Here is a 19,715-nt window from a genome sequence, read left to right as displayed (position 1 = left end):
TTTCAGATAATACTAGAAGAAACAAACTCCAAAAATAGCATTTACCAACTTTATTCTCTGCTTTGGTCCTCAAGGGACTTCATCAGAATGAATATGCCATTTTCAGCATTATCTATTTAAACCTTGTATTACCCAATAGAACAATCTTTTTAATTAACCAATTAAATACATTTAAAAAAACATTAATTACACAACAGTCCTAAACTTAATTCAACAACAAAAATCAAATAAAATAAAACAATTAAATACATTTTACTAATTTCAATCTTTTATCCTTTAAAACACACTTTATGATAAGAACACATTGAGACCAGGTAGCTTATCCACCCCTACTTTAAGGTACCATAGCTTTTCTTTCTGTTCCACTCTATTCTTAAAATCCCCCCCTCTGCTACCTATAGGAACTTGTTCTATAACAATAAAAACACATTTCTTAAATATGGAGCAAGGCTGAGAAGGCTGAGATTGTTTATAAAGTACATTATTTTCATTTTCTGTTTTGATTGCATAAAGGTGCTCCTTAATTCTGGCTTCTAAACTTCTAGTTATCATGCCTATATAATAAGCATTACAGCCTAAATATGTGCCAGCATAAACTACTCCCTTAGAATTACAGGTAACACCTTCCACGATTGGAACAGTATAATTTAAATGGTTTAAACATAAATAAAGGCCCTCTAAAATGTATCTGCAAATTAAATGATCCCCCACATCTGTACATACCGTTTTTTTTTTCTCTATTCATAAATATACAGGCTGCTATCATTTTTGCAGTGTCTTTCTGTAATAGGATTTTTAAATTGCAACTGTTTTTGTACACAAACCTTGGACCAGGGCTAACACATGAGATTAAATCAATATTTCAGCACTGAGTCACATGTTTTTTCACTTGCTTCATGTTCATTTATTTAAGCTGTTTTAATTAACTTGAAGGTTAGCTCTAATGAAGTCCAGTAATGAAAAAGGCATGAAAGTGCTCCACGTTTCTGCATTTTTCAAGTTGTTTGGATTAAACAGCAATTGTTTTATATATTCACCTGTTGGTCTGATTCTTTTTTGGATTAGGTAGCTTCCTTTTGCAAATTGCAAACCTACACACACACACACACACACACACACACACACACACACACACACACACACACACACACACACACACACACATATGCAGAGAATGCCTTCTTCTTATGCACTTTTAAAATTAGAAGAAGGAAAAGAAGACATTTGCATCACTTAACTGGTAACTTGGTAAAAACGATGAATGCAATAGTCATGACTATTAAAATAAATTCATGTGATATAACAGAAATAAACAAGATATACTACAGTGCAGCTAAACTAATATTGAAATGTTACTACATGAATGTAGAGTGACAAAGGAAAGGAAGGTAATAAGTAGAATGTGACCATGGAAACATCAAATACAGAAACTATACTGTAATGCAGTTAAGAAGAAGAATGTCAGAAAAAAATTAGGAAAAGGAATAGATCATCAAAAATTCTGAAAAAGAAAGATGTGATAAAAGCAACACACAAAGTATCAAAAAAGATCAGGATTTATCATACACTGTTTCCAAAAATAAACTAAAAACAGCACAAGGAGAAAAAAATAAAATGTATGCAGATAAATACAAATCAAAAGTATAAAATAAGCAATTCATTGATGACTCAAAAAGTTTTGTAGAGAAATGGGAGATGAAGCAAAAGAATAGAAACACCACAAAAAGAAGAAATAAGTACATTTCCAAGACGTATTTATGAAGACCTGGTTGAAGACAACACAGATGCTAACTGCACTGAAGAATTAAAAGAAATGCTAAGGAGCTCTAATGTAGAGGATATGAAATGGGAAGAAGTAACAGCCAGAGAACTTGAGACAAAATTAAAAAAGCCATCCAAGCAAAGGTATGCAAATTACACAGATAAACTATTCAGTAAAAAAAAATGCAATCAAGACTTAGTCAAGCTAGTGTCCTCGCAATATAATGCCTTAAATGTTATGTAGTACAGACTCATGGGGTACCTGAAACAATCACTTAAGAGCATACTGGTGTTTTAGCAACATTGCTTCTGAATACCCATAACTTTTTACCTCAACAGTCTTAAATGGAAGGCATGTGGGCTAGTATTAGAGACATGCTGTTTGTTACAGCAAACTAGATGAAGAGTCATGGCATCTTCACTAATGCCACGTACAAGACCTGGAATGTTTGTGATGGCAGCTCTACCACTCCAGTTGTATCTTTGTATGCCAGGTTTCCATTTTCAAAAGAATCAATATATGTTCCCTGTTCTAAGTTTCCTTTGCAGAGTTTGACCTGGTGATATTGTTTTACTGAAGGCAGCAATGCTGATGTTTTATCTTGCATATTTTTGACAACAGTACATTTTTATTCTGCTTATTCTCCTCACTGAATATATATCAGACTATGAATTCTCTGTGCTAAAAAGCCTTTGTTTTGTAAAGAGTGCGTTATCTTACTAGATGCAGCTATCAAGCCAAAAGAAAGTGTGAGGAGAGGTGATTTTTCTAATACCCTCCCAATGCAGGGGAGCAAGTACCCTAGAATGATGCTTTTCTAGCAAAAGGGAGGCTTGGCATAATGGTTAAGGTGTTTACCTCAGAAACACAAGGTACAGACACAAGGTACAAGGTTTCTCACCTTTTGAAACTGGCTAGACTTTAAATGGCCCAGAAGAGCAGTTAGCCAGTTATCTATGCTCAGATGCAGTATCAGTTCAGGTGGAAGAACATCTGATTGCAACCCCCTACATTTAGAGTCATGGCTGTTGAGGAAAAAATTCAGAGGTTAAAAGGGCCGTGGCTGCAACTTTTATGTAAAAGTCTTGGTGCTAATTCTTCAAATGTGGGACTCCCTTAAGCCAACAATAACGATACATATTTGATGAGCTGAAAATGTGGAACCTAGAAGCAATGAGGTTACAGATGTAGTGGAAAAAAACACTTTGTGATAGACCTTCTGTAGCATGAGCACAGCTCATTAAGTACTAATTAGATGGACTTTCAAGGGGTCAGGTTCAATTCACCACAGCTAAATTCTGTGATTGTTGTTGTGGCAAATAAGTGTTTGCAAGCAGCGATTTCTTATAGGTAAATACTAGGTTATCAGTCTATGTGCCATTCGGGCCTAGCCAATAACCAGATATCAGAATCAAACTCCGTACCTTGCATTTATGAGGTAAAGACCTTAACCATTATGTCAACTCCTCACACTCTTTCTTTTGAGAGGTTTCTTTTCTTATTATATTTATTTTTCTGAAGAAATGGTATCAACAAGTTTCTAGTGGTGGTAGAACCTACTTCCCACATTTTGTTTACTTTTATTTCTTTTATTCTGAGTGAGTTGCCAACCACTTGAATTTGGCAAATTGGTTCACTGCCAAGTTGTAAATCAGAGTAATAGGGGAAGCCCTTTATGTACTTTCAGTGCCATTAGATGCCCAAGGACTTCTTTTTTCCCTAATCTATTACTGAGGAAATTGTAGGAAAAAATCCTCTGAGTCTGGGACTTAAAGACATGCACCACAGGTGACCCTGCTGGATCTATGAAGCTTTGTACATGTGAGAGAACTACATGAGGTCTTATGCTGTTTTTTTCTGTAAAGTAATGCTACAGAGAGTATATTATGTTAGGTCACAAAGTTCCAGCTGGATGGGCTGTATGTGCAATTACTGCAATACAACTGCAGCTTCAAATGTATATTGAACGTCATGGGAGAATAAAACAACAAGGCATTATCTACAGCTGTGACTTTATATATGAATGAATCTTTAGCTACTGAATTAATTCATGCATTCCTCAGTCATCTGCTCAGCTTCTCACTTGGTTTGCTGCCTCTCCCATTGCTTTCCATTACGTTTTCTCACACATTTTCCAAAAAAAGAATTGCCCTGCTCATTGCCCTTGATTCTTATTTAAAAAGTTTGCACAGTTATGCATTTTGTATTACTGAAGTATGAGGTTTATAACTGTGTGCATACTTCTAGTTAAAATATTTGGCTTTAGTATGTATAGCAATGCCAAAACTTGTGTTTCCTATCAAAACTTTCCTCCTGGCTCTCATCTCCTTCAGAACCATTTTTGAAGCTGTTCCACTGAGTGAGGCTTCTGAATCTCTCACTTTATATATTATTGTCTAACATAGTGGTATATCTGAAAATGATATGTAATAGTGTTACCATCCATATTTGACCAAAACATAGTCATGTAGACTGAAATGGCAAAGATGCAATGCACTGCTTTCTAAGTAGTCAGCTGAGTGAAGTATTATAAAAATCTGGTTCTAAAGAGTTTTGTGCTTGTGTGTGTGTGTGTGTGTGTGTGTGTGTGTGTGTGTGTGTGTGTGTGTGTGTGTGTGTGTGTGTGTGTGTGTGTGTGTGAGTGTGTGTGCTTGCATGCGTGTGTGCTTGTTCGTGTGTGTGTGTGTGTGTGTGTGTGTGTGTGTGTGTGTGTGTGTGTGTTGCTTGTGCAGGCACTCAGAGGATCAACGATATGATTTGATATGATATGATCTGTTAATGACCTTCATCCTATGGTCTTGTGATTTAATTCCATCAGTGTTTATTTGACAACTGTGTGAGTCTGTGCCAGTTATCAACCAGTCACTGGCCTGAATCTGTCCATGTAAAGAGGTTTTTGTGTCAACTGATTTACCCAGTTAACCAATAAATAAAAATAAAATAAGTAAATATTGTAGTATACTTAATCATGTTCTGCCACACACACACATGTTGACTTACTGTGCAAGTTTTATATTTTCATTGTTCGCTAGACTTTTTATCTCACTGAGGAAATTTCTCATATAGGAATGTACTTCCTTAATAACCTGATGTAAACTCTTTAGCAATGAACTAGGCAACTTGTAAATGTTTTTATCTATTGCTTGTTAAAATGTCAGCAATTTCACTTGTGTGTAATATTATGAACTTTTACCATGAAATGAAAATGGCGATTTTATATATTGTTGAGCTATGAAATGGACTGTGTGACTTCTATTTCATTTTGTGCGGGATGCACCCAGGTCATGGCTGAAAAGGATCCAAGGACCAGTCCACCTGCCTGGTTAACAAGCATCAATAAATAAATACAAGAAATGCTGTGCTTGGTTTAACAAGTAGCAAATAACAGCCAGCCTTAAATGCACTCTAACCTTTCAGCTTATCTGTCAAGTTAGCCAGTAGCTGGCCCATGGTACATGATTTCTACATCTTCTACTCATTATCATCATTCAGACCGATCAACTAGCTTCTTTATTCCATTTATTAAGCACAGCCCAACTGACAAAGCTGTTTTCCAGAGTTTCACCTGAAAAAGTTATTGCACTTCATTTTTTATGTGAAAAACAGATACACATTTCCCAGCTAAACCCAGCATTTAATCCACTAAATGTCTTAACTCTTTATTCCCAGGGGAAAACATTTTTTTTTCTTAGTCTGGCAGTATCAACACATCTGCTTCCTATTGAAATTTCCAGAATGCATTGACTTTTTTTAAAATAATGAGCATCACAGAACATTGAATTAAGCGTCATGATGCATTACAATCTGTGAGTGTTAGAAATGTATTGATGCTATAGAATCAAGTAATTGTCACACATAAGGTGTTGCAGCAACACCAATGGCTCAATGGCTTTTATTTTCTTTTACAAAAGAATGGAGCACTGACTTACAGTAAATACGCACACATGCACACACGCACACATGCCCGCGCGCGCGCACACACACACACACACACACACACACACACACACACACACACACACACACACACACACACGTGTTACTCGGAGCATTTTAATATTCAGTGTAATTTATTTCTCACAAAACTCATATACAATGCCAAGTAAAGATAATAAAACTTGCAGCTATGACTCTTGGACATGCGGCATGTGCAAGAGCCATACGGCTCATTTTCTATTTGAGAAATTATTCAAATGAAATGTTGAATATGCATATAAACTTGTTCAGCAATCAGACTTCACAGACATGTAAAACTGGTACTGTTTTCCTTTCTCAGCAGATCTCAGCACAATGCAGTTTAAAATATACTGTATTTCCTAAGCATACCTATAAATTATACCATATTAAGAGGAACAGTTTCTCATTTTTAATTTTTAACAATTCCAAGTTCCATATTGAAGGAGTTGGTCACACATTCTCTCCTTATTAAGATTCATTAAATGAATATCTATAGAAGGTAGTACTGGATCATATAAGTACAACAACAGAACAATGAAAGTATAAAATTACATGTTTCTCCATCATTTGGGCTTTTTAAAGTTGATAACAAGTGTTCCACATTTTGCCTGTGCATTCTATTTTTTGGAAGGCAACATTCCACATGTTTGAGATAGGAGACTGAAAGGTGTGCTATTAAGTGAAACACTTTCATTCACTATAACTCCATCAGAGGGGAATGTATTCCATTACAGACACATTTTATTCTTCATGTACATTCTTTAGCTGCATGTTTCTCAGTATTCCATAATAGACACACACTATGTTAAATGAAAAGGCAACATTTCTAAAACAGAGTAATATCTACAGGTTAAATACTGAGAACTGGAGTCATCCACAGTATGTTTAAAAGAGGATTACAGGCAAAATAATTTCAATCATGGTAAGATGATTTTCTGATGTCTAATGATATATTAATTGGTCTTATAGCCACATCTGAATTATGCATTCAAATGTTTTCATTACTTTTACTGGTATTTGAACCTGTTTTAGCAGTGGTTTTGAGAGTTTATTGTACCTCAAAGGATTCCATAGGATGCCCTTAATCTAGGTAGCATGGAGGAATATGTCTCTACCCACTATATAAAAGCACTACAATTGCATGATAACTCTTCTAACAACATTTCATGAAAAGACAGTTGTTGACAAGATGAGGTGATTTTTCTGATTTTTAATTGTGTTTAGTGCTTTAATTACTGAAATAGTTTCAGTGACTACTACCTAAATGAGTGATTTAGAAGTTATATGTACTTTTAAGCATGTTTACCAGTTTCTTAAGCTATACAAACTGTTGTAACTTTTTCTAGATGCATGTCTGGGGTTTTAGTACTTACGTGCCTTATTTTATTTTTTTAACAATAACTTTTTTGTTTAACAGCCTAGACATTATTTTATGCAGAAAGCAGCTCTAGGCTATGAGATGGAAACTTACTGGACCTTCAGCAGTGTGCATACAAGTGGGTAACAGCTCATATGTGGTGCTACGGTATCACCACATTAAGCCACAAAGACCGGTTACATACTCACGAATTGCTGAAACCTCATGACTCTCAGGTGATGCATATGAACAAAGCGGTATCCCATACTCAAAAACAGAAAGTGTTAGCTCTTCAATTCTAGAAGCACTAAAGGGTTCTGTTAGGTTCATAGGTGTTTACTGGGCTAAAGACCACAAGGGCATTTTTAAGCCTAGTCATGCATCCCAAACCCCTTACAATTTCTGATACCGCTGATAAGTGAAGTAGGGGCTTGGGAGATGAAACATTTACAAGCTAGGGCCTGGGAGATGAACCATTTACAGGTTGCCTGTGTCCATTACAGACAAAGGTGCCAAACGGATCCCCATCCAATTGTCCAGGTTGCACTTGAATTGGGTTAGAGAGGAAATCTGCTTCACATGAATGGGAAGCCTGTTCCAGAGACAGGGTAATCTCTGGGATACATACGTGTCTCTCCAGCAGGTCCTCTTTATATCACAGGTAAGGTTTAAGTCTTTAGAATGGGTATGTATTTACAGAGGCAGAATCTTATTATTGAGACTTTGAACAAACCAAGAGACAAGAGAAAGATTTCATAAAAGCACTTTAAATAGATAAGCAATGGACATGTTTGTGAATAGCACCTTGGACTCCTTCCTGGATAGGTAAGCAAACATTTCTGTATAAAATGCAAGGTGTTCAGAAATGCTGACTGCTTATACCTGAGAAATAAATCTATATGCACACATGCAACTTCATAGGCTATTTAGAAAAACATATTTTAGACTTAAGTGAGGAAGTAAACAGACCCATTAGAATGGAAAACCTAGTACATAAGAAGAGTTGAAATATGGGTACATGTGACCAGCCTAGAAACTACTGTCATACAGCAAACCTCAAATTTTATTTATTTATTTATTTATTTATTCTTTTATTGAGCAGGTTAGTCCCAATAGGCTAGTGGCCACTTTTCAGAGGCGCTCCATGGTGCTATTTCTATTCTAATATGAGGTGATATTTGGCGAAGGCATCAGGGAACTTCCTATACTCTTTGCAGTAGGCAAGAAATTGGGTGTTACACATACTAACTTCTTGTTTCTGTCCAAGCACAGAGGCAGGCAGGAGGAACAGGGTGAAACATGTCTGCTGAGAGCAAAAGGCAATTTGGAAGTTATATGTGTTGAAAATGAAGAAAAATGGTAGAATTGCTACTAGAGATGTTTTCAGGTAATGTGGGAGCAGAGAAAATGTTGTCTGCTGATGATGAGGAGATCGGGGAGGCGATGGAGTTAATGTAGTGGTGGAGGTGGATTCAGAAGAAAATTACCAGAAAAAACTGAGATCGCTGAAACAGCAGAAAAATGTGTTATTTCAACCCTCTAGTTGGAAGGGTTGTGGGATGAGTATCTGGAGGAGCTAGTTAACCAGAGTGAGCCAAAAAGTGGAACTGCTGTATCCTGGAGTGACATTATAGAAAAAATAGAAGAGGGGAAAAAAAGAGAAGGAAAAACAGCCAGAGAAGGTTCCAGTAAAAAAGTCCAATGCTCAAAAGGTGGAAGAAGGAGCTAAGAAGACAGAAATGAAGGAAGTAAAGAAAAATATGTTTTTCAGCTGAGCAGTAAAAAAGAAAATGGCCTGGACAGATATAATGCATGGGGCAATGTTATTGCACCTCTGGGAGTAAAAGCTGAAGAGGCAAGAGCTTTCATTTTAATTAACAAAGAAACTTTTTGTGACTTTATTTTTTGAAACTGGTCAGGCTATGGAAACCTTTTTTGGGAGCCTATGAAAAAAGAATACAGACTTTGCATGGTCAGAATATGTGGTGCAAGCCTTTTTTAGGCAAAAAAAAAAAAAAAAAAAAAACGAATTATGATTCAGTTTAAAACTGAAATGGAAGTAAAAGAACTGAGTGAATATTTGTTAACAATATATAAAGACGTATTGGACACTACTAAAATCTATGATTAAAGAGGATTATGGACTGGGGGATGGGAATGTCAAATAGTTTTGAAAATGGAAAATGACAATGTAATACACATACCTAGTATTATTAATGTACATGGCAATAGAGGTTTTGTAAGCTACAGAGGACAACCAAAGACTTGTTATTTTTGTGGAAAAAGTGATAATTTAATTAATGAATTTGACAAAAAAAAGATGTTATTTATGTGGTCAGATAGGCCATAATGCAAAGGAATGTGAAGTGAAATGTAAGAAATGTGGTAATACAGGACATTCATAGTTGGAATGTGAGGTAGAAATAGAAGAACATGGAAATGGAAATGAAAATGGAATTATGCAAGAAAAATAGTTAGAAAAGAATGCTATACAAGAACACACAACACAACAAGAAAAAACATAGAAATGGTATTTAAATTTAAAGGGAAAGACAAAGAAAAAGAAAGAGAGACAGATGAAACAAAGTGAAGAAGAGTCAGATTGGCATATAGTAAAACACAAGAACAATTCAATAGGAAAGAGAGTTAGGGAAAGAAAAATAAAATTTAAAAATGTAATGGTAAAAGAGAACAAGAAAGGTAAGGGATAAGAATATTATTCTAATAACTGTTCTATAAAGCTGAAAATATTAGCTTTGAACATAAACAGTATGAAGAATATTAAGGGAATACAGTATTTTACAATGGTGTGCTACAGTAGATGCTCAAGTAATAGTGTTAGAAGACATTAGAATGCTATCAGAAGAAGAAAGGGTGAAAACAGAAAAACTTTTCAATGGTAATGTTATTTGGAATATAGGCAAAGAAACATATTCAGGTATATGTATACTATGCCAAGCAAATATAAACATATTAGATATCGCAATAGTAGAACTGGGCTGAATAACAGTAGTGGATGTAAGATGAAAAAATATGTATATAGACTAATAGCTTTATATACATATGTGACAAAAAAGAAAGAGAAACAAGGTTTAAAAGTATAACTAATTATGTCTGTGTTAACATGGATGTAATAATGACAAGTGACTTTAATTGTAATTTGAGAAATAAAAAGAATAGGCATGATGTTAAAATGGTTACTGAAATTATGAAAAGTGGAAAATTAAAAATATGGGAAAAAAAACACCAGACATACAAAAGAAATGACATTAAGAAAGAAATAGATTTTTTTTTTATATCAGAAGGGATAAAAATTACACAAGAAGAAATTAAATATAATGGCTTCTCTGATCATGTGGCAATTTGGATTAGAATTCATGAAAATTAGGACTATATTAAAATAAGAAATGGCATAAATATAGTAAATGAATTCAGGAGAAAGAAAAGAAATTACACAATTATGACAACAACATATCAGTATGGGAGATTTTTATGAAAATTGGACAATATGGTAATTCAATTAAAAAGAAATACAAAAAAAATTAGAAGTATGTTTAGAATATAGAGAAAAGAAAAGGAAAAAGAAAAATGGAATGCAAAATACTAATTCAACAAATATTTAAAGACTTGATAGAGAAGAAAAAAATCATTTTATGAAGAAGAAAACAAATTATATAGAAGAAATCAAGATAAGGTTAATACATTGTTATATAATCAAAAATATTGTTTACAAGGAAAAAAGAAGTAGCACCCTACTTATGTAAGATAGTAAAAGAATGAAAGATAATAAGAAAATGAAAAAATAAAGAAGAGAAACAAGTTAACAAACAAGGAGAAACATGAAATAATTAATGAATATGTATTATATTTATAGAGTAAAAAAGAAGTTAACATAGAACAAATTTGTAGTGGTGAAAAATTAAATAAGAAAGATAATGAATATTTATAGAGAAAAATAAATATAAGTGAGTTGAATTAGATCATGAAAGATATTAACGTTAATTTAGCTACAGGTTTGGATGGAAATGAATATAGTATGTATAAAGAAATTTATGACTGGCAAAAATGGTGTTTACAGAAGTAATGAATGAATGGCTAGAAAGAGGAATTAAGTATAAAGAAATTTGCAGAGATGTGATAAAATGTATATTAAAGAAAGGAAATAAAGATGAAATAAAAAATGAAGACCAATTACACTGAATAACATAGACTATAAAATGTTCATGAGAATAGTAACTAAAAGACTACAATGTAAAACATAAAGATTATTTGATCAGAATTTGGGAGAAATGAAAAGGGGAGTCAAGACTTACTGTGGATAATAAGGGAAGTAATTGATGATGTTATTAATAAAAAAGTGGAAACAAAAATCATAATAGGTGATGTCAGTAAGGCATATGATATTATTCAGTATAAAGCATTATGGGGAATTTTACAAACATACAATATAAGTGAAAAATATTACAAGTAATTAAATCAATATCTGAAAATAATTTTGTGAAATTTAATGTAAATGGTTGGCTTGGGGGAGATTTGGAAATAGAGTATGGTATAAAACAAGGATGTTCTGCAAGCAGTATGATTTTTGCTATAATCATGAATACAGTAGTAAAGGAAATTAATAAAATGTCAAATAAGGGAGGATATAGTATGATGGAGGAGATGCAGTTACCAATAATGTATACTTACTCTAATGATATTGTAGTAATACCAAAAAATAAAGTCTGGATGGAAAAAAATAATGCAAATTGAGTACACAGTTGAAGAAAATTGCTTTAAGCATAAATAAAGAGAACAGTAAAGGATCTGGCTATGAAGCTATTATAGGAGGTATGGAATATAATGAAAAGAGTATAGATATTTTAGGAGTGGTATTTGGAAGGACAGAATACAGACATGAACAATGGGATAAAGTTATTAAAGGAATCAAGGACACAATTTCATTCTGGAAGACATGTAAGTTTTCATACAAAAAGAAAACACATTTAATAAACACCATAATAATAGGTAAAATAGCTTATATTGCAATATGATGCCAATGAAATATGAAAAAGAAATTATGCAGACAATTTTTTCATTTATTTGGGGGGTCAAGACTGAAGCCAGTTAAGTGGGGAATTTTGCATATGAAAGATAAACAAGGGGCATTGGGGCTGATAAATATGATTGTGCATGCAGCCCCTTTAAGTATATATAAAGCATTAAAAGGAATAATGAAAACTAATAAAGATTTGACAGAAACAATCATTTGTTGTAGATATAGAGAGATTTGGGAAGAAATGGAAATGAAAAAAAGAACTAAAGGTGTTATTGATTAAGAAATGAAATAATTTTACAGTAAAAGTGTATTGTGAAAATTAAAAAAAAAGAAATGTTATAGAAAAACAACAGAAAAGAATGGTCTGTTAACATTATGATATCCTTTTACATGGTGGATCCGTGTAAAAAGTTAGAAACAGAGAAGAAGAAAGCAGTAATGATGAGATACAAAAATTATAAAACAATTAAAGAATGCAAGGATTTTTTGTGGATGCTATCCATAGTAAAATTATCAGTGGGGGTGGGTCTATATCATATTATCGACATTTCAAAATGTCAAAGCACCTTAACTCGACACAAAAATGTCAAACACTGAATTTGTCGAATGGCCAAAACACCAATTTCTTTCCAAGGGAAAGAAATTGGAAGGCCAACAGACAACACGACATAAAAACTAACGTATTTAAGTGGGGGCTTTGCCCCCCCCCACACCCCCCTAACTAAATATTCTAACTCCAAGACTGCACTACAGTTGGGGAAAGGGCAGGTGTGACAGAACAGCCAACCGATTTCTTTCCCTTGGAAAGAAATCACTGTTTTGGCCATTCAACAACTTCAGTGTTCAACATTTATGTGTCGAATAAAGGTGCTTCAACATTTTGAAATGTCAGTAATATGATATAGACCTATGGGGACAAACATGCCATACAAGAGAAAACAGGATAGAATATGTAATAAATGTAAAGAACTACAAACTACAGCACATGCTTTTTTATTATGAGAGAATTCAAAAACTGTGAAAAGAAGTATGCAAACATGATCTGATTAAAATTGATTTAAATTTTGAAATGTTAAACATGGACATGATAAGAGTATGGGTTTTATGGGACAAGCTCCTAGATTGAAGCTAAGAAAACTGACAGAATCATATTCTATGTAACACAGACTATATGGAATGAAAGACTTAATGAAATCAGATACAATGGAAAATGGACAGTGGCAAAAATACTGGAAACGTGATTTTGGTTCTGGGTAAAATGTGTGGGGAAATACTTAAAATGGAAATATCAATATATTGAATGATGTTAAAATATGTAAATATTGTAAATATGTAACGGTATGAATTGTATATGTGTACACAAATAACAAAATACTCTTTTCAATAGTTACAGTGGCTGTTTTATATCCACCTGAGTTATCATCAACTCAAGCAGATGGGACCTTAGTATATGTCTCATCCAAAGGAAAAATGTAGTAAGACCTAAGAAAAAACAATTTGTAATGCATAAGACAAGAACCAGCCCATATAGGTTTGATGCAGGGAACAATTAACCACAAATAGACAAATGGATTCAAATAGTGAAGATACAACACAGAGCAAGACAAAGTTGAGTTGAAACACTTAACAAGCCAGACCCAAATGACAAGGTTACCATTAAATTATCTGTGACAATGAACAGTAAGTTGAAACAATTCCAAGCAGAAAAACAAGTCACGATAGTACAAAATAAAACATCAACTTTTTTATTTTTATTTGTTTTGCTTTTATTTACAGGGTTTGTCTGACTAGGTTTAATTTAAAAAAAAAAAAAGAAGATTTTTTTTCAGTACAGGACCAGGGAGAAAAGCTCCAAATGAAAGGAAAGAAAATATTAACATACAATGAAAAAAGAAAGATGATTATCAGCATTTATAAAGTACACTGAAGAAAGACAAAGATTATCAACATTTATTTATTAAATCAAACCATATATAGGTTCATACTAGGCTAACTGCCCTGAAAGGACGTTTATATCAAAACCAATAACCTGAGGTCAGGATCAAACCCTGTACCTTATGTCTATGAGGTGAAGACCTTACCCATTGTGCCAAACTCAACTTTATATAATTGTTTATTATTTATTTATTGTTATTTGATTACAGGGAAAGTCCAACTGAGTAGAAAACCTTTTTCAGTAGAGGCCCGGGTATAAAATCTCCAAATTATTACAAAACATGTTAATACAATAATTTTACAATTGTCCAAAATAAAACAAAAACATTTGCAGTTTAAATAATTATAACAAATTAGACATAATATAAAAAACATTGGTTAAGAATTGATACGAGGTATGTGACAATCATTTAATATTTACAGAAAAATGTAGATAGTTTGTAGAGAAATTAAAGGTAATTTAGTCTAATACAAACAGGAATTGCAATATGAAGTGAGGGAAAAGAGGCTTATGGTAGATTTAGAGAGAAAGTCAGGGAAGAAAATTAGATAGCGATAAGGAAGTAAGTGAAGAAGGGAGAGTAAGGAGAGATAAAGAATGAAAAAGTATGTGTTCACATTTAGGGATATAGTTTATCCTGGCTTTGAGCAAGAAGAGATCCAGATTTTAGCTAGGAAGTCTTTCAGACTAGTTTTGAAAGATGAGAGGGAGAGCATAGACCTGATGGGTACAAGTAAAGAGTTTCAGGCCTTAGTAACCTTGTATGAGTACAATGCACAGCAGATTTGCTGGGTTTGTAGACAGACAGAAGTTTTTGCTCAATGGACCGCAATGACCGACTGGGAACATAGTTGTGTAGAATGCTGTTTAGTATTGCACAGGCAGATGGATGCTGGATAATTTTATAGGTGGTAAGAAGTTCTGTATATGTTAGTTGATGTGGCAGTTCAAACACTTTAGAATTATTAGTGCTATACAGTGGTGGGTTCTGAAAAAGGGTACGTGCTGCAAATTTAGCAACTTTGTTATAGCATTGTTCTAAGTTTTGTGAAGCCTTGAGGTTAGTGAGGATGGAAGCAGCATAAAGCAGAGTGGAAAGGAGATAAACAGCGGAAAGTGTAGTTTGGTTGTGTTGGTGAGAAAGTTTTTGACTCTGTAAAGCATCCCTAGTTTTTGATGAGTTTTTCCTTATGCAATTTTGTATATGCAGCTTGAATGAAAGATTATCATCCACTATCACCCCTAATAGTTTGTTATGAGAAGTGACTTCAATGGTTGCATTATTAAGAGAGAGGACTTTAATATCCATATTTTTTTTTCATAGGAGAGGGATATGGGAAAAAAGTAGTTGTTTGGCCTTTTTTGGGTTGAGCATGAGTTGTGAGTTACGAAGCCATGTTTCAGTGGATGTTAAAGCTTCCTGAGTAATTCTTTGGCGGTGTACCATGTTATCAGATGTGTAAATGAGAGTGGAATCATCTGCATATTGTACTAGGGTGGCCTGTTGTGTGGAAGAATAGAGGGTTTTGGTGAAAATTTTAAAGAGGAGGGGACCAAGGATAGAGCATTGTGGTACACAGGTGGTCACTGGGAAATAGGGAGTGAGCATGGAGTGCCATTTTACTGACTGATACCTATTGAACAGATAGCTTTAGAACCACAGAAGGGTGGGTTGAAAGAGACCTAGTGAGGACATTTGAATAGACACTTGCTGTGATAAACTGTGTCAAAGGCTTTAGACAAGTCTAGAAATAAGGAAGAGACCAGTTTGCCATTATCTCTAGCTTTATTGACAATATCTATATAGGTTAGAAAGTTAATGCTAGCACTATGAGAAGGATGGAAGCCATGTTGTTTAGGGGATTTGAGTTCTTCCTGCAGGAGATAGTCTACCAATTGTGTTTGAATACATTTTTCTAGTATTAAAGCAAAAGGAGATAAGATTGCTATAGGTCTAAAGTTGTTAATGTCTGTTTAATTTCCTTCTTTGTGGACAGGAATAATGTGTGACTTTTTCCAGACAGAGGGAATGTGGGATTCTTGGACTGACCTATTTATAAGAATTGAGACAGGATAGCAATGTTACTGGCTGCTATTTTCAGGCACTCACTTGGAAGGTCATCAGCTGAAGAAGAGCATGGTTTAAGTTTGTTTGAGTAGTTTTGTTTAGGATGTGTGCACAGGTTTGAAGGTGAAAGTGGATGTGGTGATATGTGACTGTTGGACAGGGCTGGTATTAGATGTTGAGGAATCCTTGGTTAGAGATACTATACTATCTGTAAAATAAGAGCTGAACTATATTGCAGTTTTGAGTAGTGAGTTATTGGGAGAGGGGCTTGCGTTGATTTTTTGGCCGGGATGTAAGATTTCTTTAATGGCTGTCCAAAATTTTTTAGGGTTGTGTTTAGTATTATTCTGAAAGCTAATATAGTATAGTTTTTTGTCTTCATTAATTTGCTTTTTAGTATGATTGCGAAGCATTCTGAAATTTTCAAGATCTTTTTTCCTATCAAATTGGATATGTTCTTGCTCTAAAATAATGCCCAAGAAACATTCAGGGATAACCTAACTTAACTGTATCACTTCTAGCTCTCTCTCTCTTACTACTACCTACACATTTTTTTTCTGTCATATTCCATACTAGTTAGCTCATGCTACACTCAGTTCTCATAATCCCTTATTACTGTTCTTTAATTTATTTATTAACTTCCAAAGTTCACACAACTTTATCTGTATATTTACTTACTTCATGCCTAGTACCTTGGTTCAGCAATGTATTGACCTTAGTCTTAACATATTTCTGCTTAGTTTCTTGCCATACTAAGTGAAAATTTCCATATATATATATATATTGTATTGTATTTCTATCCATTCTATATAGGTTCATAGGTTCATAGGTAGGTACTAGCCTTTTGGCCCTAGGGCCTATATAAGCCTAGCCAAAAGGTACCCTGGCTTTCGCCACCCAAGAAAATTATTTTCCTGTGCCACTGTCGAGCAGAGCCACAGAAGTGATCCCCGAGGTGAATTTCCTATCTCCCATCCAATCATCAAGATTTTTCTTGAAGAGTGCTAATGAGGAGCTTTGTTTGATATAGATAGGTAGTTTGTTCCAGAGTATGGGAAGTCTCTGGGACAGGTTCCAGAGTATGGGAAGTCTCTGGGACAGGAATCTATCCCTCCAGCATGTTCTGTTTATTGTGGTGACAAGTTTTGGGTCCCTAGAGTGTGTAGCTCGTAGGGATTGGGATTTCTTTAAGTGGAGCATGTCTAAAAGCTCTGGGTTTGACATAGCTTTGTGTGTTAGGCAGAGATCGCCTCTGCGTTGGCGATATGCGACGGAGTAAAGCTGCAGTTTTTTCAGACAGTCTGCGTAGGGCATCTGTTTGAGGGCAGTAATCCTCTTTGTGAGGTATTTCTGCGGCCTTTCTAGTTGTTGTAGATGTCTTGTGAGGTACATACCAAAAGGGGCATTGTACTCTGTTATGGGTCTAATGAGTGACGAGTAGAGGGGAACAATGACCTCTTTTTTCCTGGATGAGAAACCTTTTGTGATGAGGTGTGCCACGTAGAAGGATTTCCTGACTACTGTGGCGATGTGATTATCAAAGGAGAGACTACTGTCCACCTGTGTCCCAAGGTCTCTTATCACACTTTCTGTGTTAAGAAGACTACCACCTATGTGGTAGTTCATGGGTACAGAGTTTTTACCAAAAGGGATGACAATGCACTTTTTGGCATTGAGCTTGAGGCCATGGCTTTGACACCAGGCATCTTTTGTAGGATGTTCACATCTTTTGGAGTTCTGATTATGGCTTTCCTTTATTGCATGTTATGTAATTACTTCAGAAGTATGTATACTTAAAATGTGATCTGTGTTTATCTTTGTTCTTACTATTTGCTTACTTAAAACTTTTTTTTTTTTTGGGAGCTTTTCCTCTCGGTTCTCTGCTGAAAAAAGGGTTTCTAAGAACCAAGACAGGCTAACTCAGTTAACAAATGTAAAAATAAATAAATATTGAGGTGTTTTATATTTTTGCCATTCTTTCCATGCTCTTTCTCCATGCTACATTAGCATTCTGCTCTTTGGGATAGAAAAATTGCATTACCTGTTTTCAGTCTCTTCCTTCTAGAAGGTGTAAGGCTATTTAGGATACTTTTAAAAGTTATACGCAATTCACTTACAGCATCATCTAAGGGGAGGTTTTTAGGAAGTTCCAGTTAATAGATGATAGTATAGGAATTGGACATTTTTTGGGTAAACTTGGCAAGGTTACGTGCTGTTTTATAAAAATGCTGTTTAATTGGATGTGTGAAATGTCTAGTTGCATAGATTGGGAGATGATCACTGAGAGAGTCTGACATTGTACCTGTGATGGAGTAATTGCTAGGTGCTGATACCAGGATCCAGTCTAATAGAGAATTTGATGTCTTGCTATAATGTGTTGGGTTATTAATTAGTTGTATGAAACAATATATGTTCATGCTAGATGTAGGGGAGTTAGAGTCAATGTCCAACCAATTGACATTCGCATCACCTGGTAATATTTTTTCTTGTGGAAATGTTATGGAAATATAAGCTTAATAACATTATAGCAAGAAAAATATTAGTACAGTATGATTCAGTCATTTGATAGGCAGACAAATACTGAAGTACAACACAGCAAGGAGATGTTGGTGGTCTTTGCACTTACTTAAAAAGCTACCATAAACATCTGAAGAGGAGGACATTCTAATACTGAAGGTCTGACATACCTATATGCTATTAACATTAATAAAGGAAGTGTGGTATGACTTAAACATTTTACTTTAAGCCACAAAATAATGGTAAATCAAGCAATATGTACATCTTTTCTTCAACTACTTGGAAATTAATCAATATATAACAGAAATGCAAAGGTACACAAAACCTGGAGAGACATTGCTCCATGAATGGAGCCAGGAAAGCTAATCCTACAGATAATTTTAGGAATAAAAGCTTATCTATAAAGGAAGGACACATTCTGGATGCTAACTACAGACAATTTTAGGAATAAAAGCTTATTTATATAGAAAGGACAAGTTATGGATATTAACTACAGATAAGTTTAGGAATAAAAGCTTATTTATCTAGGAAGGACACATTATGGATGCTAACTACAGATAATTTTAGGAATAAAAGCTTATCTATATAAAACGTATCAGTTATACCTAAACTGGGCTCACTCAAGAGGCCTGGTAGCAAAAATAAGAAAAGAAAGACGTTTAATGGCAATAAAGGAATTTGCATCAATTAGCATCCTGTGTTTGTGCATAATAAACATGAAATGTAATAGAAGGATGGACGAGTGTGTATATGCACCAAAACCAGAAGTCACAGATCTAGAAATCAACTGAACTGTGGCAACAGAAAGGTAGCTGTATGACTCAAAATGAAAATAACACCACTACTGCTGACCTCAGACAGGTTAGAACTGGTGGAGCTGTAGCTTATAGTCATAAATATCAGTTGGTACAGACAAGCTATACTCGAATCACAAATCCAACTGACTGATAGTAAGGTTGGAACACAAAGGACAGAACTTCCTATAGTTGTGGTCTACAGGCCATGAAATTCCAGTAGTACAGATTTGGAAGCTATTATAGAATCTGGGCAAAATCATGTGGAATCAAGGGAAATTCCACT

The sequence above is a fragment of the Protopterus annectens genome, chromosome 2.part1 (assembly GCF_019279795.1).
Source record: "Protopterus annectens isolate FY-2018-M chromosome 2.part1, PAN1.0, whole genome shotgun sequence".
NCBI classification, from domain to species: Eukaryota; Metazoa; Chordata; order Ceratodontiformes; family Protopteridae; genus Protopterus; species Protopterus annectens.
This window is presented reverse-complemented; position numbering follows the sequence as displayed.